Source organism: Gossypium hirsutum, chromosome A04, assembly GCF_007990345.1.
Source record: "Gossypium hirsutum isolate 1008001.06 chromosome A04, Gossypium_hirsutum_v2.1, whole genome shotgun sequence".
In the NCBI taxonomy this organism is placed as follows: domain Eukaryota; kingdom Viridiplantae; phylum Streptophyta; class Magnoliopsida; order Malvales; family Malvaceae; genus Gossypium; species Gossypium hirsutum.
This window is the reverse complement of record NC_053427.1, coordinates 50,994,939-51,022,783: the sequence shown is the minus strand read 5'-3', so window position 1 is coordinate 51,022,783 and position 27,845 is coordinate 50,994,939. Positions and strand designations below refer to the sequence as shown.

Here is a 27,845-nt window from a genome sequence, read left to right as displayed (position 1 = left end):
ATAATATTTCTATTAAATATTGAATATAAAATTATGATCTTACCAAATAACTAATAAAAATAATTATAATTAATAATTTTATTAATAATATTTTCACTATCAAGGTAATAGTTATTATTAGTTAATTAAACTTTGGATTCATATTAAATTACACTTATTATTTTAGATTAATTACCATTTAATTAGTGTTATACTTGTATACCAATTAAAAATAATATTTAACACTATAAATATATTCATTATCAAACATTTCCATTCAAATTAATATTTAAAGAATTACGGGAAAGATCACAGTTTAACATTATTTAATAAGTTTTGTTTTCATTACAAAAAAAAAAAGAGAGTATGATTTTCATTGTTATTTGAGATGTTTAGTTATTATTATTTCATAATATTTATATAATTGTGAATGTTGTTTACCTTTGCGTTGATCTGAAAGGCAATTAAAAATATTAAAGCAATAGCTTTTTAGGTGAAATTTTAATTAATATTCGAATGATGAATTATTTTATCCAATTACTTAGTATCTTATACTATATGTTATTTCATTTTTTTTAAATACTTTTAAAATGAATGAATATACTTTAGAGGTCTCTCTATTATAGTGGCTTAATTAAATTAGTCTCTTTACTATTAATGAATCAATTTAATCCATGAACTATTAAAAAGAATCAAATAATGTCAAATTGAAATAGAATTAACAATTACTATTTAAAAAATATCATTTACTATTTATCAGAGTTTATATTTTTAAAGTTTTATGGTTCTCTAAATGAAATCTTTTGTTTCAATTGAAAAAAATAATTTTCAAGACATTTTCTATACAATACATGTTAATTTTTTTATAATTTGGACTTATTTAATTTTTTTAGTAGTACAGTGGCTAACTTAATCCATTTAATAATAGTGAGACTAATTTGATCCAGTCACTATAATACAAGAACTTTCCAAGCTCTTGAACCTTTTAAAATGTTATTTTATTCTCTCAGTGTTTTTATTATAATTTAGGTCAATTCTTATTTAATTAACATATATATTGTAAATATCATAAAATATATTATTTAAAAAAAATTAAAAATAAACACATCCTATATGAGAATTAATATATCTAAATAATCATAATCAGTTATTTCAAAATAGGACCAGAATAAGACCATATAAAACTCAATCTTGAGAAATTGGGATTTTGACACATCATTATATAATATTTAATATAAAAACTAATAAGTAAAAAAATTTGCATCACATTAATTATAAATATTTTTTAAAAAATAAAAAAAAACATTTTTATTCAATATTTTACTTCCATTGAACTATTATTTTAGGTAAAGTAAATTACACCGTCATCCTATTTTAGTCACTCTATTTTTTCTAATTTAATTACTCTAATTAAAATAATTATTCGAATTAATCATTGCTGTTAAAATTTTTATTAATACACTAACGATTTGTTGACATGACACATTAGCTGATTAAGTAAGTGATCGTGACTTTTTTTTGTACTTTTTAATAATAGTAGGACAAAAAACTTTGTTTTCATTTTTTTGTACTTCCCCTTCTCTCACTTTTTTTTATTTTTTATTTTTGGTATATGACCTTTTCTCATTCCTTCAGTGATGAAGTTGAACTAAATAATAGAAAGCCACGAGGCAGATCTGCTAGATCCAAGAACAAACCTAAGCCAGCCATCATCATGACTTGAGATAATGCCAACGCTTTACGCATACACGTAATGGAAATAGGCAACGAGTACGACATCGTCAAGAGCATCTCCACCTTCGCTCGATGACTCAAGAGAGGCATTTGCATCATGAGCAGAACTAGGCACGTTACCAATGTTACACTTTGGCTACTGATGGGAGTTTCAATGCCTGATTTTAGACTTATTGATGTGAAGGGCTTATACTACCTCAAGGCCCAATAATAAGGTCAAAGGCCGAGCAAATCAAACCAAGATTTAATCAAAGACAAGATGTAAAGATAAACCTTTTCTAGAAAACGAGGGAGGATACATGCACGGAATGAGTGAAATTTATTAAAGTCAGTTCAACCAAGTTGCCAATTTTCAAACTGAAAAGATTAGTCAACTTGCAATGAATTTTTAGATGGGATCAATGCATTTTTGGGTTTAGATGTTTGCATAGCGTTTGAAGATCTATCTATTAGCTTCAAAACACACTTTGACTCACTCGATTTCGAGTTTGGGAGCTCAAGTTATAACTATTTAGTGAAGATTGCGCGAGCAGAATTTCTAAATGCGATTATGACATAAATTACGAGTTACGAGCTTTTAACTTGAGTTTAAATCAAATTGGGTTCAGTTTTTAGACTTAAAATTTATTATTTATTTATTCCAAATTTTAGATATTGTTTAAATATTTTAAATTGTTTAGGAGGAGTTTTTGTTTCCTAGTCAAACAAGAAAGTTTAGTTTAAAATTACTTATTATTTAGATTAATTAGAATTTTGTACTTAGAGTTTTATTTGAATGTGCTTAACTAGCCTATACGAAAACTTCTTCATTGTTCATTAACACACAATTGTTTTCATTCATAAAATTTTTAACTTCGAGAGTTTATTTCTTTGTGCAAGATTTTTTTTCTTATGATTTTTAAAAATAGTTTTCTTCTCGATTTTCTTTAAAGAGTTGTGAGAATCCATTCTTCACCTTTTAATTTGTTAATGATTATTTATTGAAAGATGTATTAGAACCATTAATTGAGTTGATTGTGATTCATATCTTAAAGGGTTTAATTGGACATTTATCATTTTATCCATTAGTTTGTTTGTTTCATCTAATCTATATCATGGATTTAAATAGCGGTCCGATACCGCTATAGCGGCCGCTATATAGCGGTAGCAGCACCGTCCGAAACTGCTACTGTTGAAAATTGCGGTGTGAAGCAGAGTCACACCGATAGTGGTGGGTCGCGGCCACAATTTAACGGGTAATGGCCAATTGCAGCAATAATGGACTACTATTCCTGTTATTTCCCATTACAGTAAATTTAAAAAAAATGTATCTTCTCTAAACAAAAATCAACAGCAACAGTGAAACACAATCAAACAAAAGGGAATATATTCCCTTACCTGCAAAATCAGTGTTTTCAACCAAAATAAAAATAAAAAGAAGACCAAATAAACAGGGGAAGAGGGCCTCACTATTGTTCATCATCTTCTTCCCCTTCATGCCCACGCCCACCTTTTGTTTCCACCCCCTTCTTCTTTTGCTCCCTACTTCTAGCCATTCCACTTTCCACCATCTCTTCCTTTACCCTCTGCCATCCTCATCATCATGTTGAAAGAGAGAGGAGAGTTGAAAACTGGAAAACTGAAAACCTTGAAAAAATGAAAAATATAAACCATCGTTATAAAATTTGGTTTACTGCATGACGCCATGACCAATATCAGTCCATCAAGAGACCAAATGTTTTAGTGTTATGTTTTCAAACCAAATGGCAAAGGGAAAACAAAGCAAACCCTAAATCCCTAGTCATTTGCAATTGCATATTCAGATTTCAGAGATTTTCAAGTACAGAAGTATCTGAAGGCTGAAATTTTGTCTTGATTCTTGCTTGTTTTTGCAGTGCAAATAGACTTTAGGTTAGGGATGAAGATGAAGGGAAAAGGCCTCTTCAGTTTGATAAGAGTTTTGAGAGGATATGATATGAGTTTTGAGAGGATGATTCACGATAGAGTTTAGGACTTCAGGCCTCTTCAGTTTTTCTTTCTCAATTTTCTGCCGTTTGATTTCCTTTTTTTCTTTATTTTTTCATTTTTTTTCCTTTACCCCTAGCCAAAACCGAGGCAACATTTCTAGTGTTCTCTTAAGTATTGACAGGTAGTAGGAGAGTAGGACAGCTGTTAGTTTATACCTAATTAAAGAATTAATGTTTGACTTAATATGTTATAGCCTATAGAGACTTGAAATTAAAGCTCATTGTAAGTGCTTAAATTCGTCCGGGCCTTAATACCAAAACCAAAATACAGAAATGAATAAATAAATGTTTGTTTGTTTATTTAAACAGTCCAGGTTACAAAGCCTAAATCATGGGTCCAAAACGAAAACAATTCAGCTAAACCCGTTTACATCCTACCCAGATACACTAAACTAGCCCAAATACACAGACCCAATACCCAACCCGACCAAACAGGTCTAAACCACCTCTACCCGTTGCAAACCCAAATTCCCAAAGGCCCAACTGGCCTAAACTGTTACAGACCCAGGCAGGAAACCCTAGGGTTTCTGCCTTCTTTCTTCTCGCGCCGCAAGCAGAAGATTCCAGAAGCCATCAGACGCGTCGGTTCAACTCCCCAGATCGAGGCCATCAATGCACACTGACGCGCCATCAATGCATTCGTCCCTCTCGCGACCGTCCAGCACCGCGATCTCAGGCCTCCCCTCTGGCCTTGGTACCACTGTTAACGCCGAGATCGTCGGGGTACCTACAAAATGGAAAAGGAAACTCAACAGATAATGGTCAAAGATACAGTAGACAAGAAATAGAAAGAAATCGAAGATTTCTTTCCTTATGTAACAAATTAGTGGCTATAAAAAGCCCTTTGTAACCCTTGTAAAGTGAGAGAGTTACAGAAATATAAAACGAATACAAACAGTTTCAAAGGTGATAACCGAGTGACTTATTCTCTATTTTTTTTAGCGCATATATATGAACTGTTTAGCAAAATACTAAGGGTATTTGAAAAGGAGAAGAACTACTTGTTTTGGATCTGAAGAGACGAGGGCTTTTAAACCCCCCGATCTCTGTACACGGTGGCCCTTAGGGCTGCGCGTGGGCGCGTGGGCACGTGGACCGGCACGTGGCGTACGAAGGCCAGAGCCCGGAGCTCCCTTCCTATCTCTCTTTCAAAGAGAATTTTTTTAGTTTTTGTAAATTGGGGTTCAAATGAACCTTAAGCTGAGAAGGTAGCTTATATAGCTTGAACGAAACGGCGTCGTTTTGCGACCCCAGGATCCGCACGTTGACCCGATTACCCGGGGAGGATCCGCGCATTTTTTTAGAATTGGGTTAATTCCTAATCGGTCCTTCTACCCCTTCTTGCTTTTACAATTAGACTTTACTTTATTTAAGATTGGCCCATTATTTTATTTTAGTTTTAATTTAGTCCCGATGGCTATTAAATTATATTCTGGAAAACGTTGCCGTTTTGGGGATAGGGTATTTTGCCCAGTGAGCCCCTTTGATTTTGCGCGCATTTTAAATAAGGCCTTAATTCAATTTTTAGTTCTTTTAAATTCACCCTGTAACTTTGCTGAACTTTAAATATAACCCTATATATTTATTATTATTATATATATATTTTATATTGTTATTTGTTTTATTTAACCTTATTTTTATATTATATATTATATAATTATTTTATTATATATTATTTACATTATTATTATTTATTATATATTAGTTTATTATTTATATATTATTATTATATTTTTACTTGTATTATATATTTATTAATTATATATATTATATATTATAATTATTTTATTATATATTATTATGTCATTTTTATATTATTATACTTTTTTATCTATATATTATTATCATTAAAGGTTTTTTAACTTGTATTATATACTTATTATTATTTATATGTTAATAACTGCTTTATTTATGTTCTATTATTATACATTTTGAAGATATTATAATATTATAATTTGTATAATACGTAGATTTCATCATTAATTACTTATTTTAAACTTATATTTATATATATTATATAATTATTTCATTATAAATATAAATTCTTTTACATATTTTAAATTTTATACATTATTTTACTAAACCAATATATTTTATATTTTTTATAATTATTATTCTTATAAATATTTTTTTATTATACATTATATTATTAAATATCACATTTTTTTATTATTTGTTTATATTATACATATATTTATAAAACTTTTGTTTTTTTATTATTATACAATATTTATTTTTACTTTAGTATTAATGTATTATTGTTATGTTATGTATTTTATATGTTATGTAATATCTTAGACTTTTATAATTTACTTTCAAATGCATATTTTTATATATGTACATTGATATATTGTATTATATGCATCATTTCATTTATTAATCCATTCATATGTACATTAAATTATTGGATTGTATATTTTATATTTTATGTAGATTCTATTTATCCATTTGCTATGCATGTCATCTATTTTTACTCATACATATTTTACACATTAATATTTACCATGTTTTTATATTATTTAATTTTTTATTTATGATATATTGTAAATAATTAGTGCATTTATTATGCTTTCTTTTAGGTATATTCCTATTTGCTTAGCATGATTATTTTTATTATTCTATTTTACCCTCTATATAGTGATTGCATTTGTATAAAGTGTGATAATACTTTATAATATATGCTATTTGAATATCTATGTTTCGTAATATAGAATTGTCACTCTAAAAGGTAATTTAAAACAATATTTAAAAGTTTTATAAAAATAAAAAAGGCAATGCTTAGTATTTGAAAGCTTCGAGAAAAGTAGTGCCCTAACTTATTGGGTTGCAACTTTTCTCGTTGAGTTCGAATAGTCAAGTTCCCTTCTAAGTTTTTAAGATTTTTAAAATACGAGCAACTGTCTTAGAATTTCAAAGGTTGTGTCCTAACTTATTGGATGTGGCGATTTTTCGTTTCGAGATAGGGATTCCAAAAGGTTAACTTAGTGTCAATGTTTTGATACGAGTGAACCCAAATTTTCAAAATCAAAGTATTTTAAAGAGGATTACATCTTAAAATTTTTAAATTTTCGACATTAAAGACATTTGATAATCAATTAGGTACCAATTTTTGGGTGTTACGAGGGTGCTAATCCTTCCTCGTACGTAACCGACTCCCGAACCCGTCCTTTTATTTCGTGGACCAAAACTAATGATTTTAAAACAAAATGTTTTAAAGGTGATCCAATCACACCTAAAAAGATTGGTGACGACTCCCGTTTTCGTTTTTTAAAATTGATTCCCATTTTCCAAAACTCGATTTGAAAATGGTTTCGACAGCTTGGCGACTCCACTGGGGACTAATAAGAGAGTCAAGCCATATAATTGATTACCTCTTGTCTTAATGTCAAAAATTTGAAAAATTTTAAAATTCAATCCTCTTTGCATTACATGTGTTTGTATTATTACATATGTTATATATTCTAATACGCATTGCATTTGCATGACCGTTGTAGTCACACCCTTAAGTGGGAGTGAGAAACTACGCCTTCGTGAGGTTTTCGCCTCCGCGCAGGATAGCGGATCACTTTCGAGATACATCCGTACCTATGGTTTCGTGAGATTTTCATCTCCGTGTAGCCATAGGAAAATGTATTCCCCTGAACTGAACTCGATTCAAATGAGCCTATAATGGGTGAGAATCGAGGAATCTGCTGGTTCGGGTACCTTAAACTTTAGAAACAAACCACATATAGAAAAACCGTAAGAGCTCAACCTAGATAGAATTATACCGTAATGATTACCCTTGTAGGTTATCTTTGAGTTTATTGTTATCATGTGATACTAACTATTTCCTTTCTTTTGTTGCATATCATTTTGCATTTACAAAGATATCGGTTCACGATCAGTTTCTAAGTTAGGAAGTTTTATTATGGAGAACGGACTTTTTGATAGAGTGGAAGGCAACGCTAACATCCATAGATGGTCTGAGCAAACTCAACTAGAAAAGGGAGATAGTATAGCTGAGGGATACATATCGGAGTTGCCAGATTACACTCGTGTTAGCGTCACGCAGAATAATCTCCAAGAGCTTAAGGCAATTTGGGATCAGTGGGGCCAAGAGACCAAGCAGTTATTCTACGGTAACTATGGAGACTTACCTTACTTGCTTGATGTTCAGATAGACGAACACTTATTCCGAGCCCTTACTCAGTTTTGGAACCCGACGTACAGTTGCTTCACTTTTGGGGAAGTAGACATGGTGCCTACTGTGGAAGAGTACACTGCTTTACTTCGTTGTCCCCGGTTTCAGAATGATAGGATCTATTCCTGAGCTCCTTGTGTCCCTACCTTTTGGAAGAAATTGATGATTATTACGGGGATGAGCGAGCAGTGGGCCACGGCCTGAATTAAAGAAAAGGGTGAGTGCAAGTGCATTTCGTGGGACGCTTTGAAAGATCTGATTCTGACACACCCTGATGAGACGAAGAAGGTAGATATTTTTGCCTTAAGTTTATATGGATTGATGGTTTTCCTTAGGGCTTTGGGATATGTGGATGAGGCAACCACGGATCTTTTTCATCGACTCAGTAAAAAGGTCACTTCTGTTCCTGCAATTCTGGCAGAAACATTCAGATCTTTAGGTGCATGTAGGAGGGCTAGTGCTGGCAGGTTTATAGGATGTGCTCAGTTACTTTTGGCTTGGTTCTACAGTCATTTTCGGTTGATAGATAGGGTGGTTTGTCGGGTTTTCTTAGGGGATTATTCACCGTTGAAAGATATAGTAACTTCAACTAGGAGAGTTGATGTTCCAGAAGAAAATTGGATGGCGCTATTTCAGAATCTTCAGTTGAAAGATGTCGAGTGGAGGGCTCCATGGATGATGCCTGGCGAGGTTCTTTACTGATGTGGCAGTTTTGATTGGGTACCCCTGTTGGGAATTTGGGGTGCCATTGGTTATGCCCCATTGCTTGTACTAAGGCAGCATGGGTTGAGATAGTTCGTGCCAGTGACTCATGGGTTGGTTCAAAGTGAATTTGTATACAGAGGAGCCGATTACAAGAGGAGGGTTAGCGAAATGTCTAGTGCTTGGAAGAAGACTTGTCGATTGAAAGGAGTAACTATTAGCCCTGCTACCACACTAGAATTTGTTGAATGGAGAGGAATAAGGGTGAATGATAATATCCCTAAGCCAAATGTGGAAAAAGCTCGACCAATGGAGGAATATTTGCGAGCAAAGCCCTCAGAGTTAGAAATTATGAAGCAAGAGTTCGAGAGAAAAAGCTTGGAGTTTGAGAAAAGGATAGCAAAGCTCGAAGAAGAGAAGATGTACTTGAGTTTGGACATCGACGTTTAAAAGATGGAGGCCGAGAAAGAGAGGAAAGAAAAGAGGAAGCTTGAGGAAGATCGAGATGATCTAAAAGAGCATTACAAAAGGGCACAAGTATCCTTGAGAAGGGCGAGAGTAGGAGGATCTTCGGAGCAGTTGCAGAAAGAAGTCCAAGAGGAAAAGGCTAGAGCCGAGTATTGGGAGAGGAGGTTCCAAGAGATGCAAGTGCAGAATTTGGAATTAGAAGAAGAGAATAAAGGATTAAAGACTAAGGTGATTGAACATGGAAGATCCCTGCGTTGGTACCAAAACCATAATTCTACGGTCGAGTTAAAGGAGCTAAAGAGCAAGGTTGAGGATTTGGAGGTAGCATTGCATGACAGTGAACTCCGGGTTGAGCAGCTCAAGGCGCAAGAAGATTATCTGAAGGGAGAGCTACATTAGACTAGAGGACAGGTCAGAGAAAGGGATCATGTCATTGGAGAGGCCATAGCCCAGATTCAAGAGGTTGCTGAGTATATGTAAGACTTGACAATTCGAGCTGATGTATTGAGTTTGATGTATTCATCATCGTCGGATGTAGGATGAGAGTTAGCCCTTTTATTAGATAGAGTTAAAGCTTTGGGCCTTAGGGCGAAAGCGTATTTGTGATCCTCTTATATGTAAAGATATTCTTTTTCTAAATAAAATTTTCTAAATGAAGTTGAACCAGAATCGATATTCTTTTTGCATTCATGCATTTGTATCTCATAGCATTTCATCACATCATTTGCATTCAAAGTTATAGAAAGACCCTGATTAGTTAAAGTTTACTTTCAAAGGTAGAAAAGAAAATTTGGAAATCACACATCCTTACGGCACTCGCACTAAAACTAAGAGCATGGATCAAAGGTTCGAGCAATTACAAAAAGATATGCAAGATCAAATGCAAGAGCAGTTGGCCAAAATGCAGAATGAAATGAGGGAGCAGAAGCTAGAGGCTCAAAGAAACATGATGGCTAAAATGGCTCAGCTTTTGAGAGCCATTGATAAAGGAAAAGCTCCCATGACGATCACTGAAGAGGAGAATGAAGGTCCTCCTCCGGGTTTTACTCCGCCTTATGTGCCCTTGCAAACCGAGGCACCTCCTAGAAGGCCATCTGTCACTGTGAAGCCTCCACATGGGCTGATTAATGCTGGTATCCATATGAATTTCCCGGCTGGTTTGGGACTCAATTTGGGTGACAATCCTACTAATCCTCTCGTTCCTGATCTAGATATGGTGGAAAAGGAGGATTTGAAAGATGAAGCTGCAAGGCAGTTAGATGAACGCTGCAGATGGCTAGAAGAAAAGTTCAAGGCTTTGGAAGGCACTGGCAATCATCATGGGATTGATGCCAAAGATTTAAGTCTAGTCCCAAACCTAGTGCTGCCTCACAAATTCAAAATGCCGGAGTTTGAGAAGTACAATGGTACTACTTGCCCGAAGGCTCACGTCACAATGTTCTGCAGAAGGATGACAGGGTATGTAAGCAATGATCAGCTGTTGATCCATTATTTTCAAGATAGTTTAGTGGGAGCAGCAGCTAGATGGTACAATCAGTTGAGCCGAGCTAGAATAAATTCGTGGAGGGATCTTGCACAAGCCTTCATGCAACAGTACAACCATGTGACTGATATGACGCCGGACAGGATCACACTTCAGAATATGGAGAAAAAGCCTAATGAAAGTTTTAGGCAATATGCACAACGATGGAGGGAGGTGGCAATGCAAGTACAACCACCATTGTTAGAAAAGGAAACCACCATGTTATTTATCAACACTTTGAAAGCGTCGTTCATCACTTACATGATTGAAAGCACCACGAAAAGTTTCGCGGATATAGTTATGGCAGGGGAGATGATTGAGAACGCCATAAGGGGCGGTAAAATTGAGGGGGAAGTGGCCAAAAGATCGGCCCTAAGAAGAAAAGATAATGAGGTGAACAACACAAGCAGTTTCAATTTGAAAGCAGTCACGGTTAGTCAGCCCAAAGTAGCCCCAGTTGGGCAACAGGGCTCTCAAAAGTAGGAATCTAGCACTAGGCATGAGAGGATGCAATTTACACCTATACCTGTGACATATCGAGAGCTTTATCAAAACTTGTATGATGCACATACTATAGCCCCTTTCCACTTGAAACCATTATAGCCTCCATATCCTAAATGGTACGATGCAAATGCCAGATGTGAGTATCATGCTGGAATATCGGGGCACTCAATTGAGAATTGTATTGGATTCAAGAAAGCCATAGAGAGGTTGATCAAGAATGGGGTTTTGAAATTTGAGAGTACCCCAAATACTGAGAACCCTTTGCCAAACCATGACCATCAAGAAGTGAATGCCATTAGTGAGGCTAGTGAAAAAAGGATGAAGGAAAGTGTCGCTGAAGTAAAGATGCCTTTGAGAATAATTTGGAATGTGATGGCGAAGAAAGGGATAATAACCTCTGAGGAAGGAAAAGAAGAAGTGGGGGACTACTGTGAGTTCTATGGAAGGGAGGGTCATGAGACCCAAAATTGTGAGGAATTCAAAGGCCTGGTACAAGGCTTTATTGATAATAAAGAGCTACAAAATTTTGAAGGTAGCTCTTATGAAAAAGAAATAAGTGCATTAGAAGATGTACAACAAGGAACCAATCGGCCAAGAATTATTATTTCCTTGCCAGGGAATAATGAAGTGGGGGCACAAAACAGACCCAAAGTGGTCATCTATAAACCCACGCCTTTTCCCCTACAAAAATGACAAGAGGGTGCCATGGAGTTACGACTGTAGTGTAACAGTACCCAAAGAAGAGAGTATAGCCAATACATCTAAGGATGTGCAGAATGAAGGTTCCTTTACAAGAAGTGGGAAACGTTATGATGAGGGGGGTATCAGAATGGAGCCCACAAAAATAAAAGATATTGATGTTGAGAAAAGGAAAAAGACTAAAATACCCATCAATGAACCGGTAAGAGAGGAAGAGGCTAAGGAATTTCTGAAGTTCCTTAAGCATAGTGAATATAGTGTGGTCGAGCAGTTGCGTAAGCAACCAGCGCGCATATCAGTATTAGCCTTGCTTCTGAGTTCTGAGGTGCATCAGGAGGCATTGTTGAAGGTACTTAACTAGACATATGTCACCCACGACATATCTATCAATAAGTTGGACTGGTTGGTAAACAACATCAGTGCTGGCAATTTCATTTATTTTAATGATGATGAAATTCCACCTGGGGGCATAGGGTCAACCAAAGCCCTACACATCACTACTCGGTGCAAAGGATACACACTTCCAAGTGTACTCGTGGATAATGGGTCTGCTTTGAATGTCCTGCCGCTATCCACATTGAATAGATTGCCCATTGACAGTTCGCATATGAAAACGTGTCATAATGTGGTAAGAGCCTTTGATGGAACTGAAAGAAAAGTAATGGGACGAATTGACATCCCTCTGGAGATTGGGCCGAATACATATGAAGTTGATTTCCTAGTGATGGATATCAAGCCCTCCTACAATTGTTTATTGGGGAGACCATGGATACACTCGGCAGGAGCGGTGCCCTCTTCATTGCACCAAAAATTGAAGTTAGTGACAGATGGTCGCTTAATAACCATCAATGTAGAAGAGGACATCATAGCGGCAGTTACCAGCAATGCCCCTTATGTTGAGGCAAATGAAGAGGCTATTGAATGTTCTTTCCGCTCTTTAGAAGTCATTAATGTCACCTTCATTTTGGAAGGAAGCGAAGTGCCGGTACCAAAAATGTCTGGAGCCACGAGGATGACCCTACAAATGATGATAGGGAAATGAGCATTGCCGGGAAAAGGGCTAGGAAGACAGTTGCAAGGAGGGGTTCAAATCCCAAAACTGATTAGAAGAAGGACCGCTTTGGCTTGGGCTTCAAGCCAGACCACAAGCACAAGAGGCAGGAAATAGATAAGCGCCAAGCGAGAAGAAAGGCGTGTTTGAATGGAAGAGAAGTCGAGTGGAAACCGATGACATTCCCACCTATATCCAAATCCTTTAAATCAGGAGGACTGCTGATAAAGGAAAATCATCAAGTTAATACTGTACACAATGATGGATCGGAGTAAGGAAGCCTCGAGGGCATTCGCCCTTACGAACCGGAGCTCTCTGAATAATTGAACTGTGGAAGACCTTCCTGTAGTCTTTAGGAATTTTTCAGAGTAATTCTCAAAACATGTCTGTTACTCTAGGGCCTAGGAGTAGTAATATTATATTTGTGAAATAGGCTTATGTTTATCTATAATTATTTAAATAAAACATAACTTTTATCAATTTAAACGAGTATGGTTTCATTTTTATCAACCAATATTCCTTCAAATTCTAGCAATTCTTATTCTTTTATTCATAGCACATAAACAATCATTCTTCAATTCATTCATTCTTTGTATATTCTTTCATACCCCTACAGGTCTCTAGATATCAATGATATGAGCGCTGATACTACAGCTCCTAATTTCTCTGGCGAGCAAGACATGTGTTTAGAGGAACCTCAGGATTTTGAAGATGCTCAAGATTGTGATGTATCTCTCGATCTGTTAAGAATGGTTAAGCAGGAAGAGAAGCAAATCATGCCACATGAGAAAGAGGTAATAGAGAATATAGCCCTAGAGAAAGGAAGGAGTTGAAAATCGGAACCCAATTGGCGAGGACTCAAGGCATGGTCTAGTTGAGTTGCTTAGAGAGTTCAAGGATATCTTCGCCTGGTCATATCAGGATATGCCTAGATTGAGTACTGACATTGTAGTAGATCGTCTTTCGATAAGACAAGATTGCAAACCAGTCCAACAGAAGTTGCGGAGAATGCGTCCAGATATTGTTCTGAAAATAAAGGATAAAATCAAGAAGCAGTTTAACGCAGGATTCTTGCAAGAAGTGAAGTATTCCGAATGGGTAGCTAACATTGTGCCCGTTCCTAAGAAGGATGGGAAGGTACGAATGTGTGTTGATTACAGAGATCTGAACAAAGCAAGCCCAAAGGATAATTTTCCTTTGCCACACATTGACACTTTAGTAGACAACACAGCGAATCTTTCATGGATGGTTTCTCAAGATACAATTAGATAAAGATGCATCCAGAAGACATGGATAAGACTACCTTCATAACCTTATGGGGCACCTTTTGCTACAAAGTAATGCCATTTGGATTGAAGAATGCAGGGGCAACATACCAACGAGCTATGGTAAACTTATTCCACGACATGATGCATAAGAATATCGAGGTATACGTTGATGATATGATTGCCAAGTCGTGAACAGAAAAGGAACACATTGAGTTCTTAAGAAGATTGTTCTTAAGGTTGAGAAATTTTCAGTTGAAGCTCAATCCAGCAAAATGCACCTTTGGGGCCATATCGGGAAAGTTATTAGGCTTCGTAGTCAGTGAAAAGGGAATTGAAGTTGACTCAGACAAGGTCAGAGCCATACGAGAGTTTCCTCTGCCATGTACTCAGAAGGAAGTTCGAGGATTCCTAAGAAGGTTGAATTACATCGCTCGGTTCATTTCACAATTGACTGAGAAATGTGATCCTATTTTTTGCCTCATCAGAAAGCACAATCAAGGTACTTGGGATGAAGAATGCCAGAATGCTTTTGAGAAAGTCAAGCAATATTTGTTGAATGCTCTAGTGTTATCTCCATCTAGCCCAGATAAACCATTAATAATGTATTTATCAGTGTTCAGTAATTCTATGGGATGTGTGCTAGGCCAACATGACGAGTCGGGGAAAAGGGAGAAGGCAATTTATTATCTCAGTAAAAAATTCACTGACTATGAAATGAGATATTCACCAATTGAAAAGTTGTGTTGTGCGCTAATCTGGACCACCCGAAGATTAAGATAGTACATGTTATACCATACTACTTGGCTCATCTCAAAATTGGATCCATTGAAATACATGATGGAGTCAACGGCTTTAAATGGAAGAATGGCGAGATGGCAAATTTTGCTTTCAGAGTTTGATATAGTCTACGTAAGTCAGAAGGCTATAAAAGGAAGTGCGGTAGTTGATTTCTTAGCTAGTCGAGCTTTAGAGGATTATGAGCCATTGAACTTTGATTTTCCAAATGAGGAATTAATGTGTATAGCAATGACTGAAAATTCTCCATGGAGGCTCAATTTTGATGAGGCTTCTAATGCAGTCGGGAATGGAATTGGGGCAATCTTGGTATCCCCTAATAGCGATCATTACCCATTCACGTGCAAGTTAGACTTTGATTGTACACATAATATGGCTGAGTATGAAGCATGTATCATGGGACTTCAAGCAGCCATAGAGCGAGGTATAAGAGCCTAGAAGTATATGGAGATTCGGCGTTGGTAATCTATCAGCTTAGAGGTGAGTGGGAGATAAGGGACTCTAAATTGATCAATTATCGAAAGGTAGTTTTGGGGTTGCTTGAGGAGTTTGATAATATCACCTTTAATTATCTCCCGCGAGATGAAAATCAGATGGCAGATGCTCTAGCAACTTTGGCCTCAATGATTAGGGAAAATAAAGAGGAAGAGATGAGACCAATTCAAATGAGTGTCTATAAAACTTCAGCTAGCTGTTGTAACCTTGAAGAGGAAGAAAAGGATGATAATCCTTGGTATCAGGATATATTGCGATATGTAAGAGATCGTAAATATCCAGAACAGACAACCGAAAATGATAAACAAACTTTGAGAAGGTTAGCTTGTGACTATGTCTTGGACGGGGATGTCCTGTACAAGAGAAGGAAAGACCAAATACTTTTGAGATGTATCAATCTATGGAAGCCAAGCTAATTCTAGAAGAGGTTCATTAAGGTGCATGTGGTACCCATGCAAACGGGTTCACGATGGCAAGGCAAATCATGAGGTTTGGCTATTACTGGGCCACTATGGAAGGAGACTGCATCAACTATGCCAAAAAATGCCATAAGTTTCAAATTTATGGGGACAAAATTCATGTGCCGCCTTCACCTTTACATGTCATGACTTCTCCATGGCCCTTTTCCATGTGGGGCATAGATGTCATTAGACCAATATCACCGAAAGCTTCAAATGGACATCCGTTTATCTTCGTGGTGATTGACTACTTTACAAAATGGGTAGAGGCTGCTTCTTACGCAAATGTTACTAAGTCAGTTGTAAGTCGATTTTTGAAGAATGAGATTATTTATCAGTATGGAATGCCTGAAAGGATCATATCCGACAATGCATTGAATTTGAACAACAAAACGATAGCAGAGGTTTGCGACCAGTTCAAGATCAGGCATCACTACTCTTCACCCTATTGTCCAAAAATGAATGGGGCAGTGGAGGCCGCCAATAAGAACATTAAGAAAATAATGGGAAAGATGACTGAGACTTATAGGGATTGGCATGAAAAGTTACCGTTCACACTCCTGGCCTATCGAACATCTGTCAGAACCTCTACTGGAGTAACTCCATTCTCGTTAGTTTATGGGATGGAAGCAGTATTACCTATTGAAATAGAAATACCTTCTCTTCGAATTTTGACGGAGGTAAAGTTAGATGAAGCTGAGTGGGTTCAATCCCGAGATGACCAGTTGAACTTGATTGAAGAAAAGAGGCTAAGAGCCATTCGTCATGGTCAGATGTATCAGAAGCGAATGATGCGGGCTTATGACAAGAAAGTTCGACCAAGGGAGTTTTATGAGGGAAACCTTGTGCTGAAAAAGATTCTTCCTATTCAAAAAGACTTTAGGGGAAAATGGATGCCGAATTGGGAAGGGCCGTATGCCGTGAAGAAAGCTTTCTCCGGCGGTGCATTGATCTTAACAAAAATGGATGGGAAAAGTTTACCCAATCCAGTGAATTCAAACTCAGTTAAAAGATACTTTGTATAAGAAGGGAGAGTCCAAGGTGAAAACCCGCAAAGGGCGCCTTGAGATGTTTCAAAAAAAAAAAGGAGAGGCCAAGGTGAAAACCCGCAAAGGGTGCCTTGTGGCCAAATGGGTTTTGAGTTGAAAACCCGAAAGGGCAGCTCAAATATTGAAAGACATACGGTAATCTTGCTATTCAAAGAGCAAAGAATGTCGCATACTGGGGCATCGACAGAATACTTTGAATCTTCTAAACACATGCCTTCATGAAGTTGATGTATAAGCACTCAAGCTATATCTAGGGCATCTAACTTCTCTTTCGTTTACTATCTTTAGATTCTATTTCTTCTTAAAGATAGGCTTTCATGGCTAATTTCCCTTTGTATCTTTTTGATAATTCATAAAAGATTCATTCATTTTCCATTATTCTTTAAATATGTTGCATTGAAATAATAATAGATGAACTAAATACATTCACAAATGAAGTTTTGCGCATTACTCTAGAGTTTCTAGATAATACAAGAAACTAAAATAGGACGATTGTTCGAGAGATCTGCATAAATAGGGGATGAAGAAACTCGAGGAATTCCTTTCTTCTAGTCCAAAAGGAAAATAGACAAAACCAATGATTCAATTCTTACAGACATCTTCAACAGATTGTAGTATTGGAGGAAGGTCTACGGGCTGAGCAAGAATGAAATTTTGAATGGCGACGCTTTGGATAGGGGTCATATTCATAGCATTTTGCATCATAACACATTTAATTAGGAACATTCGACTCACTTCGAGCATAGCATCCTAATTATCAGGCATAATCATTCTACAGGTTATCAAAGACGGCGTGCTTTAGTCTCCTAAACAGCAGGGTAATAGGCCGCAGAATAGCAGATCTAGCTTTCAGATGTTTATAATGAAGCAGATCCAAGATAATTTGGTATTCTTGTGTTTACAAGAAACAAATCGAAGACATAGCAGATTTGACTATCAGATGTTCTCAAATATAGCAGATCTAGTTTTCAGATGTTTATACTGAAGTAGATCCAAGATGATTTGGTATTCTTGTGTTTACAAGAAAGAAATCGAGGACATAGCAGATTTGACTCTCAGATGTTCTCAAATATAGCAGATCTAGCTTTCAGATGTTTATACTGAAGCAAGATCCAAGATGATTTGATATTCTTGTGTTTACAAGGAACAAATCAAGGACATAGCAGATTTGACTCTCAGATGTTCTCAGACATGGCAGATCTAGCCTTCAGATGTTTATACTGAAGCAAGATCTAAGATGATTTGATATTCTTGTGTTTACATGAAACAAATCAAGGACATAGCAGATTTGACTCTCAGATGTTCTCAAACAGACTCAAGATGGTTTGACATCCTTATGCTTACAAGGAACAAATAAAAAACATAGCTGATTTGGCTTTTACGTGTTTACGATGAAGCAAATCTAGGATGATTTGTTGTCTCTGTATTGTCAGAGAACAAATCGAAGAAGCAAATTCGGTATCTTTGCGTTCGATGGAGAATAGATCAAAGATATCAACATGACAGTTTTGAGTCTACAGTGAGCAGATTAAGGTCCAGGACAAATTTGGTCTTTCTATAAGTCTTTGCTCAATTCCTGTTACACAGCAATAAGCAAAGAGGGGCAGCTGTAAGAGCCCAAATTCATCCGGGCCTTAATACCAAAACCAAAATACAAAAATGAATAAATAAATGTTTGTTTGTTTATTTAAACAGTCCAGGTTACAAAGCCCAAATCATGGGTCCAAAACCAAAACAATTCAGCTAAACCCGTCTACATCCTACCCAGATACACTAAACTAGCCCAAATACACAGACCCAATACCCAACCTGACCAAACAGGTCTAAACCACCTCTACCCGTTGCAAACCCAAATTCCCAAAGCCTCAATTGGCCCAAACTGTTATAGACCCAGGCAGGAAACCCTAGGGTTTCTGCCTTCTTTCTTCTCGCGCCACAAGTAGAAGATTCTAGAAGCCATCAGATGCGTCGGTTCAACTCCCCAGATTGAGGCCATCAATGCACACTGACGCGCCATCAATGCGTTCGTCCCTCTCGCGACCGTCCAGCACCGCGATCTTAGGCCTCCCCTCTGGCCTTGGTACCACTATTAATGCTGAGATCGTCGGGGTACCTACAAAATGGAAAAGGAAACTCAGCAGATAATAGTCAAAGATACAGTAGACAAGAAATAGAAAGAAATCGGAGATTTCTTTCCTTATGTAACAAATCAGTGGCTATATAAAGCCCTTTGTAACCATTGTAAAGTGAGAGAGATACAGAAATATAAAACGAATACAAACAGTTTCAAAGGTGATAACCGAGTGACTTATTCTCTATTTTTTTAGCGCATATATATGAACTGTTTAGCAAAATACTAAGGGTATTTGAAAAGGAGAAGAACTACCTGTTTTGGATCTGAAGAGACGAGGGTTTTTAAACCCCCCGATCTCTGTACACGGTGGCCCTTAGGGCTGCGCGTGGGCGCGTGGGCACGTGGACCGGCGCATGGCGTACGAAGGCTAGAGCCCGGAGCTCCCTTCCTCTCTCTTTCAAAGAGAATTTTTTTAGTTTTTGTAAATTGGGGTTCAAATGAACCTTAAGCTGAGAAGGTAGCTTATATAGCTTAAACGAAACGGCGTCGTTTTGCGCCCCCAGGATCCGCGCGTTGACCCGATTACCCGAGGAGGATCCGCGCATTTTTTTAGAATTGGGTTAATTCCTAATCGGTCCTTCTACCCCTTCTTGCTTTTACAATTAGACTTTACTTTATTTATGATTTGGCCTATTATTTTATTTTAGTTTTAATTTAGTCCCGATGGCTATTAAATTATATTCTGGAAAACGTTGCCGTTTTGGGGATAGGGCATTTTGCCCAATGAGCCCCTTTGATTTTGCGCGCATTTTAAATAAGGCCTTAATTCAATTTTTAGTTCTTTTAAATTCACCCTGTAACTTTGCTGAACTTTAAATCTAACCCTATATATTTATTATTATATATATATTTTATATTGTTATTTGTTTTATTTAACCTTATTTTTATATTATATATTATATAATTATTTTATTATATATTATTTACATTATTATTATTTATTATATATTAGTTTATTATTTATATATTATTATTATATTTTTACTTGTATTATATATTTATTAATTATATATATTATATATTATATATTATAATTATTTTATTATATATTATTATGTCATTTTTATATTATTATACTTTTTTATCTATATATTATTATCATTAAAGGTTTTTTAACTTGTATTATATACTTATTATTTATATGTTAATAACTGCTTTATTTATGTTCTATTATTACACATTTTGAAGATATTATAATATTATAATTTGTATAATACGTAGATTTCATCATTAATTACTTATTTTAAACTTATATTTATATATATTATATAATTATTTCATTATAAATATAAATTCTTTTACATATTTTAAATTTTATACATTATTTTACTAAACCAATATATTTTATATTTTTTATAATTATTATTCTTATAAATATTTTTTATTATACATTATATTATTAAATATCACATTTTTTTATTATTTGTTTATATTATACATATATTTATAAAACTTTTGTTTTTTTATTATTATACAATATTTATTTTTACTTTAGTATTAATGTATTATTGTTATGTTATGTATTTTATATGTTATGTAATATCTTAGACTTTTATAATTTACTTTCAAATGCATATTTTTATATATGTACATTGATATATTGTATTATATGCATCATTTCATTTATTAATCCATTCATATGTACATTAAATTATTGGATTGTATATTTTATATTTTATGTAGATTCTATTTATCCATTTGCTATGCATGTCATCTATTTTTACTCATACATATTTTACACATTAATATTTACCATGTTTTTTATATTATTTAATTTTTTATTTATGATATATTGTATATAATTAGTGCATTTATTATGCTTTCTTTTAGGTATATTCCTATTTGCTTAGCATGATTATTTTTATTATTCTATTTTACCCTCTATATAGTGATTGCATTTGTATAAAGTGTGATAATACTTTATAATATATGCTATTTGAATATCTATGTTTCGTAATATAGAATTGTCACTCTAAAAGGTAATTTAAAACAATATTTAAAAGTTTTATAAAAATAAAAAAGGCAATGCTTAGTATTTGAAAGCTTCGAGAAAAGTTGTGCCCTAACTTATTGGGTTGCAACTTTTCTCGTTGAGTTCGAATAGTCAAGTTCCCTTCTAAGTTTTTAAGATTTTTAAAATACGAGCAACTGTCTTAGAATTTCAAAGGTTGTGTCCTAACTTATTGGATGTGGCGATTTTTCGTTTCGAGATAGGGATTCCAAAAGGTTAACTTAGTGTCAATGTTTTGATACGAGTGAACCCAAATTTTCAAAATCAAAGTATTTTAAAGAGGATTACATCTTAAAATTTTTAAATTTTCGACATTAAAGACATTTGATAATCAATTAGGTACCAATTTTTGGGCGTTACGAGGGTGCTAATCCTTCCTCATACGTAACCGACTCCCGAACCCGTCCTTTTATTTCGTGGACCAAAACTAATGATTTTAAAACAAAATGTTTTAAAGGTGATCCAATCACACCTAAAATGATTGGTGACGACTCCCGTTTTCGTTTTTTAAAATCGATTCTCATTTTTCAAAACTCGATTTGAAAATGGTTTCGACACTCATAAATGAAATTCATTATACCCATTAAACATATATATAATCATTTTTAAAATAAAACCACTATATATTATTTAATGAGAATGATATCCTCACTATGTTTATTAAAATTAATATAAAAAATGAGATTTAATTTGAATGATAAATTTGAGGATTTGAAAGTTTTTAAATTTGATTATTGTTTGTATTTTTCTATATGTATTTTGGATTTAAATTGATTTTTTTTATATTTTGTATAAAATGTAAAAACACTTTTATATTGTAATATTTGCTACTTTGTAAAAAGGTTATGTTTTTTATTAATTTCCAATCAAATTAGTGTTTAGTTGACTCTTGACATTAACTTATCGACAATTAAGTATAATATAAATATCCATATTCTATTTGTTTAATTTTTATTGATATAAATTTTAACATATTAATAATTTATGAAATTAAATTTTTACATACACATATGGAGTTTTAATAATTTTCTTATGTAATTATATACTATGCTAATGCAACCATAAAAAATAATCTATACTATAAATTAAGGAGTTGATTGAGTTGATGTAACCTAATAAACGAGACCAAACTCAATTAGAAAATTATCAAATATTCATTCATTTTTATAAAACAACAAATATTATTTCGAGGTATTTTTATATTTTTATATTGATAAATTTAGAAAAAAATACATGCATATAAATGTAAATAATGACATTTGAAACCGAACTTTAAAATCATCTTAACTTTATCATTTCATGCATTTAATTTTCATAACAAATTTTTTATAAATATATTACGTAAATGTTTTCACCTACTATTTCTATAAACTAGTAAGTATTTAAAGTGGAAAAGAGTGAATCCCACCTCTCACTCCCATCCTCTTCATCTTTTAACTTATTAAAGTAAAGTATATTTTGGATGATTTATTAGAGTTTGGAGAGCTTTTACAGAAAATGAAAATTACTTTGACTACAATCTATTATTATATTTTTTAATATGAAAGTTTCAATCTTATCAGCTTTATAATTTTACTTTATATGTTATTTTTTAATTAATATTGTAATTATAATTTATAATGATAATTATTTATTATTCATTATTATTATTTTAAAATTTCATAACTTTCATAATTTATTATTTATTATTATTATGTATGGATTATGCAATAAATTTAAATTTTCCATGTTAATGATGTTTACTTTTTTTTGTATTATATTGTTGATAATATAAGTAATAAGTTGCTTATATTTCTAAATATAATTTTATGTTTCTTATATATAAATAAAACTAAAGCATGCCACCACGTGAAGAGGAGTTCCCGACTAAAAGATTGGAGGGTGCACCAAGTAATGATATAGGTTGGCACTTTGGAACTCCAGTGCCAAATACGAAAGGAAATATCATATGTAAATGTTGTGGTAAAGTTGTGAAAGGAGGAATAATGCGATTTAAAGAGCACATTGCTCATAAAACTGGCAATGTTGCACCATGCTCAATGTTACTGGTATGTGATACTTTATTATTATTTTTAAATGTTATTGTAAATTTTTTTATTATTTTTAAATGTTATTGTAAATTTTCTATAAAGGTTATATATAATTGATAATAATATAAAGTGTGAATTATTTTTATTTTATTAACAGGTGTCATTAGAGAAAGTATGATGAATATACTGAAAGAAAGCAAGACAAAGAAAATAGACAAAAAGAGGAGAAAAGATGAATTCTTATCTCAATTAAGAGAAGATGAGGATGAACACAAGGAATTCATTGATGAGGTTTCTGCTATAAGGCAAGGAACTCGAGAAACTATCCAATCACAACATGAGTGGCATAGAATGGAAGAATTCAGACGAAGTACTGGTGGTTGGAATAACATTTATGAAGAAGGGCGATCTTCTCATGGATCAGCTAGAGAATATCATAGAGATAGAACAAGTAAATCCATCCCAAGTGAGTCTGAGTCTAACTTAAGGGGAGCTATACCTGAATTGGTTAGAAGCAAAAGTTCAAAGCAAGCAAAGGTCAATGACTCCTTTTTAAAGAGTTTTCGAAGGAAGATAGGTGAAGCAGTATCTAAATTTTTAATATATGAAAGACTTCCTTTTCAATTAGCAAGTTCTCCATGGTTGTATAACTTAATTCAAGTGTCAACAGAAGTTAGACAAGGTGTAAAGCTCCCAACACCTTATGAGGTTTCAGATGTGTATTTGGAGTCAGAGAAACTACGAGTTCATGATTGGGTAAATGGACTAAAGACTCATTGGAAAGAATTGGGTGCAACTCTAATGTGTGATGGTTGGACCAACAGTTTGAATCAAATGCACATCATTCATTTCCTTGTTCATTGTAGTAAATGAACCATTTTTTAGAAATCGGTAGATGTCTTAAGTGTTAGTAGTAAAGATGCTGAATTACACTACAGTTTGCTCGATTCAGTTGTAGAAGAAATTGGAGAAAATTGCATTGTCCAAATAGTGACTGATAATGAGGCAGCAATGAAAGCTGCTAGAAAAAAATTAATGTTGAAAAGAAAACATCTATATTAGACCTCATGTGCAGCTCACTATTTAGATTTATGCCTTGAAGATATTAGGAAAAAGCCCAGTGTAGCAAAAGTGTTAGATGAGGCAAAGAAAGTGACTTGCTTTGTATACAATCACATTTGGACTGTTGATTTGATGAAGAAGTATACACAAGGGAAACAAACACTTCGACCCGCTCTTACTCGATTTGCAACTCATTTCATTTAACTTGAAGAGATAAAAAGACAAAAGCAGGGTTTGAGAGAAACGTTTAATTCAAAGGTTAGTATTTTATAATTAGTTAATATAATTACTTAAATATAACAACCTTTAATGATTTTATTAGTTTCAAATAATTTAAATTATATTATTTTAAAATTTTTCTTATGAATATATAGGAATTTAAAGAATCAAAATGGGGATAACAAAAGTCAGGGCCTACTTATGAAGCCAAAGAAAATGTTTTGGGAAAAGATTTTTGGAAAAAAGTCAATGACCTATCGATCATAAAAGTTTACGAGCCCCTAGTAAAAGTATTGATGCTTGTGGATAGCGATGAAAAACCAGCAATAGGCTTTATTTATGAGGCTGTTGATAGAGCTAAACGAGCAATTCAACAAGATTGCCGATATTTCACCGAGTATGAAAAGATTATTGACAATAGATGTAATTTTATGCATTCCGACTTGCATTCAGCTGGTAAGATAAAATGTTTCATATAATTAAGAACTATTTTTATATTTTATTATTTTAAGCTTTAGGTTATTATTATTTGATGATATTCTTATAAATTATACTTAAGTTATTTTCTCAATCCTCAATTTCAATTTGGAGTGGAGCATTTTGAGAATGTACTAATAGAAACATTAGAAGGTACACGATCAGTAATTGAAAGATTAGAACCTTCTCTTGATACTCAAGTTAGAACGGTTAATCAAGTTAGATTCAAGTACTATTATTTGTAACTTAGTTACATAATTTGAAATAGAATTATTATAATTTTTTACTCTATCTTTTATTTATGCAGTTGTTACTATTTAGAAATAAACATGAGACATTCGGTATTCCACAAGCACAAAGAGCTTGGAAGCAAATGAATCCAGGTAAATAGTTAATTAAATTATTTTATTTAATTTATATTATTTAATTATATTGTACATTTTGAAGTTATTTTGAAATTTAAATAATATTATGCAGCTGAGTGGCGGATAATATATGGCACATGTGTTCCTGAATTACAAAAATTAGCAATTAAAGTGCTTAGCAAACAATCAAATTGCGAACGAAATTGGAGCACATTTAGTTATATTCACACCAAGGCAAGAAATAGGTTAAAGTATAAAAAACTTGAGAAACTAGTGTTTACTTATTATAATATGAGGCTTCAGATAAAGCATCAAAAAAGAATGAGCACTGATGATATAAACGCTAGTTTTAATCCTATCAGCCTTGATCATATCTTTGAATATGTTGATCCACTATCAGAATGGCTTCATGAGAAAGAGAGTCCATTATTAGATGGTGAAAATGTCGGTGTGTTGCCTGTGGATACCTCTAATGATGAAATGGATGTTGATCAATCTTAGCAACAAATTTGTCTCATTCAAGTTCTAGTTCAACGCCAAGTCAGAGTGGCAATGGACTCGATGGTGGTGGTTTAAGTCCAATTGATGAGGATGATGGATATAGTGGTGATAGAGGTGAAATTAGATCTTCTAGTCAGTATGGAGGAGAATATGGGGTTGGTACCACTAGTGGACATTTCTGTGATAGATCAGAGTTTGATGGAAATATGTTTCCTAAACCTAGGAGAGATAGAAGTGAACCTAGAGCTTCATCAAAAGGAAAAGGCAAGAAGCATACTTCTATAGGCTCTTCATCTGGTACGAGATCGAGTTCTAGTAGCCTTGGGTACAGTGATTCATCTACTAGCACTCAAGGTTTTTATCCACCAAAACAACTTTCATATTTTCATCCTTCACATGGTTATCCACAACCATATGGTTATTATCCACCATTTCCTAATTATGGTGTGCCATACCAGCCTCAAATGCATCCTCTACCACCAATGTATCACCCACCTCCACCTCTCATGTAACCTCCTCCTCAAATATATCCTCCATATCAATTATATGAAAACCAAGGTGAAAATGTTACTTTTTTTTGGATATATTTTTGGACAAAGGCCAAGCGAATCAAGTCAAGAACGCTCTCAAAGTGAAAGTGAAGGATCTGATCTTCCTCGTCATTCCACTAATTGGCGAAAACTAAATTGTACCACTACCATTATTTGTAAGGTATGTTTTTTTTAAAGAAAACTTTTGTTAATGTTCTTAATTTTGATGATATTAAAACATTTAAAATATATCTTTAGATAAATGAATGGAGTATATTTTATGAAAAGATAATTAAGAATCGAAGCATGTTAAACTATAAATGAAAGTAGAATGAGAGTGAGAATAAGTGGTAGGAAACATGAAAATTAATGAGAATCTATACATTTATCTATTATTTTTTTCCTATTGCAACATAGAATGTTTATATCTTCACCATCTTCAAAGCTGTCAAGAAATATTGAACACATCTCTCAGGTATGAATTTTCAATTATTTTATCTATAAAAACTTTCAAACTTATTAAATATAATAAATGTTTAATATTCTTCTCTTTTTTTACTTTGTTATTAGTTAATATAAGATTCTTAGAAAATTCATAAATAAATATAAGAACAATTCATGATTATAAAAGTTGTATTCTCAATTTCATATCATATTAAGTGTTAGAAAACACTCTAAAAATCATTAAAAATGACTTTTTATAATTATAATTATAATTATTATGATTTACAATAAGTTGTGCGAATTTTAAAAAAATTCACAACCGCGATAGCCGCATTGACCCCAATAGCATCCGTTATGTCCGCAACTGCGATAAACGCAACGCGACCGAAAACACGACCGCGACCGCAATTTAAATCCCTAATCTATATTTATTTATTTAGTTATTACTTTAAATATTTATTCTTTATTTTTAAATTCCATATATATTTTTTTTATTTTTGTTGTTTTTTTTTAAATCTATTTGGTTTCTTTCTTTTAGATTACATCCAAATCTTTATTTATTGAATCCAACAACTTTGAATTCGATTCTTACCCGCTTCATCTGCTCAATCCTCTATCAGCAACCATCCTCGGTTGGTGCAATCGTGAGCTTACATGGGCATTTTGAAATATTATCATTGTCGGGTTCGTTCTCGCCTCCAGCGGCACCGCATGTAGCCTCAAGTCTAACCATCTATTTGGTCGACGGGCATGGGTGGCAGTGTTGTCGGGACACTAACGTGTTCAGGCCCTATTGTGATTATGGCAGCTTCGTTTAGTAACGTCGCGTATGAGCGACTTCCATTGGAAGAAGAAGAACAACCACAGCTTCCTATACCAAGCAGTGCAATTGAATCATCGTCCGATGCAGTCGGAGCTCAGCAACAGCGACAACAAGCGTTGGCAGAGTCAAATGTGCCTCTTTTTCATGGACTACCACCAAATATTCATAATTTTATTCAATTACCAAATGACGCATTTTGGGCCAATGGTGGTCGCCCTCCATTCTTGCTAACAATCTCCAGTACCACTGCTTGGTGATATTAGTTCAGCTTCATCTACACGCCTCAACTACAACCAAGAGGATGATAAACAAAAAACTTAGATTTATAGCTAGGAA

The 27,845-nt window shown here is 34.0% G+C and overlaps 1 pseudogene; it reads left to right on the top strand.

Annotated features, from left to right (window-relative positions):
• The first annotated feature begins 1,591 nt into the window (after positions 1–1,591).
• On the top strand, positions 1,592–27,766 carry LOC107947811 (AT-hook motif nuclear-localized protein 22-like; annotated as a pseudogene).
• Positions 27,767–27,845: the final 79 nt, after the last annotated feature.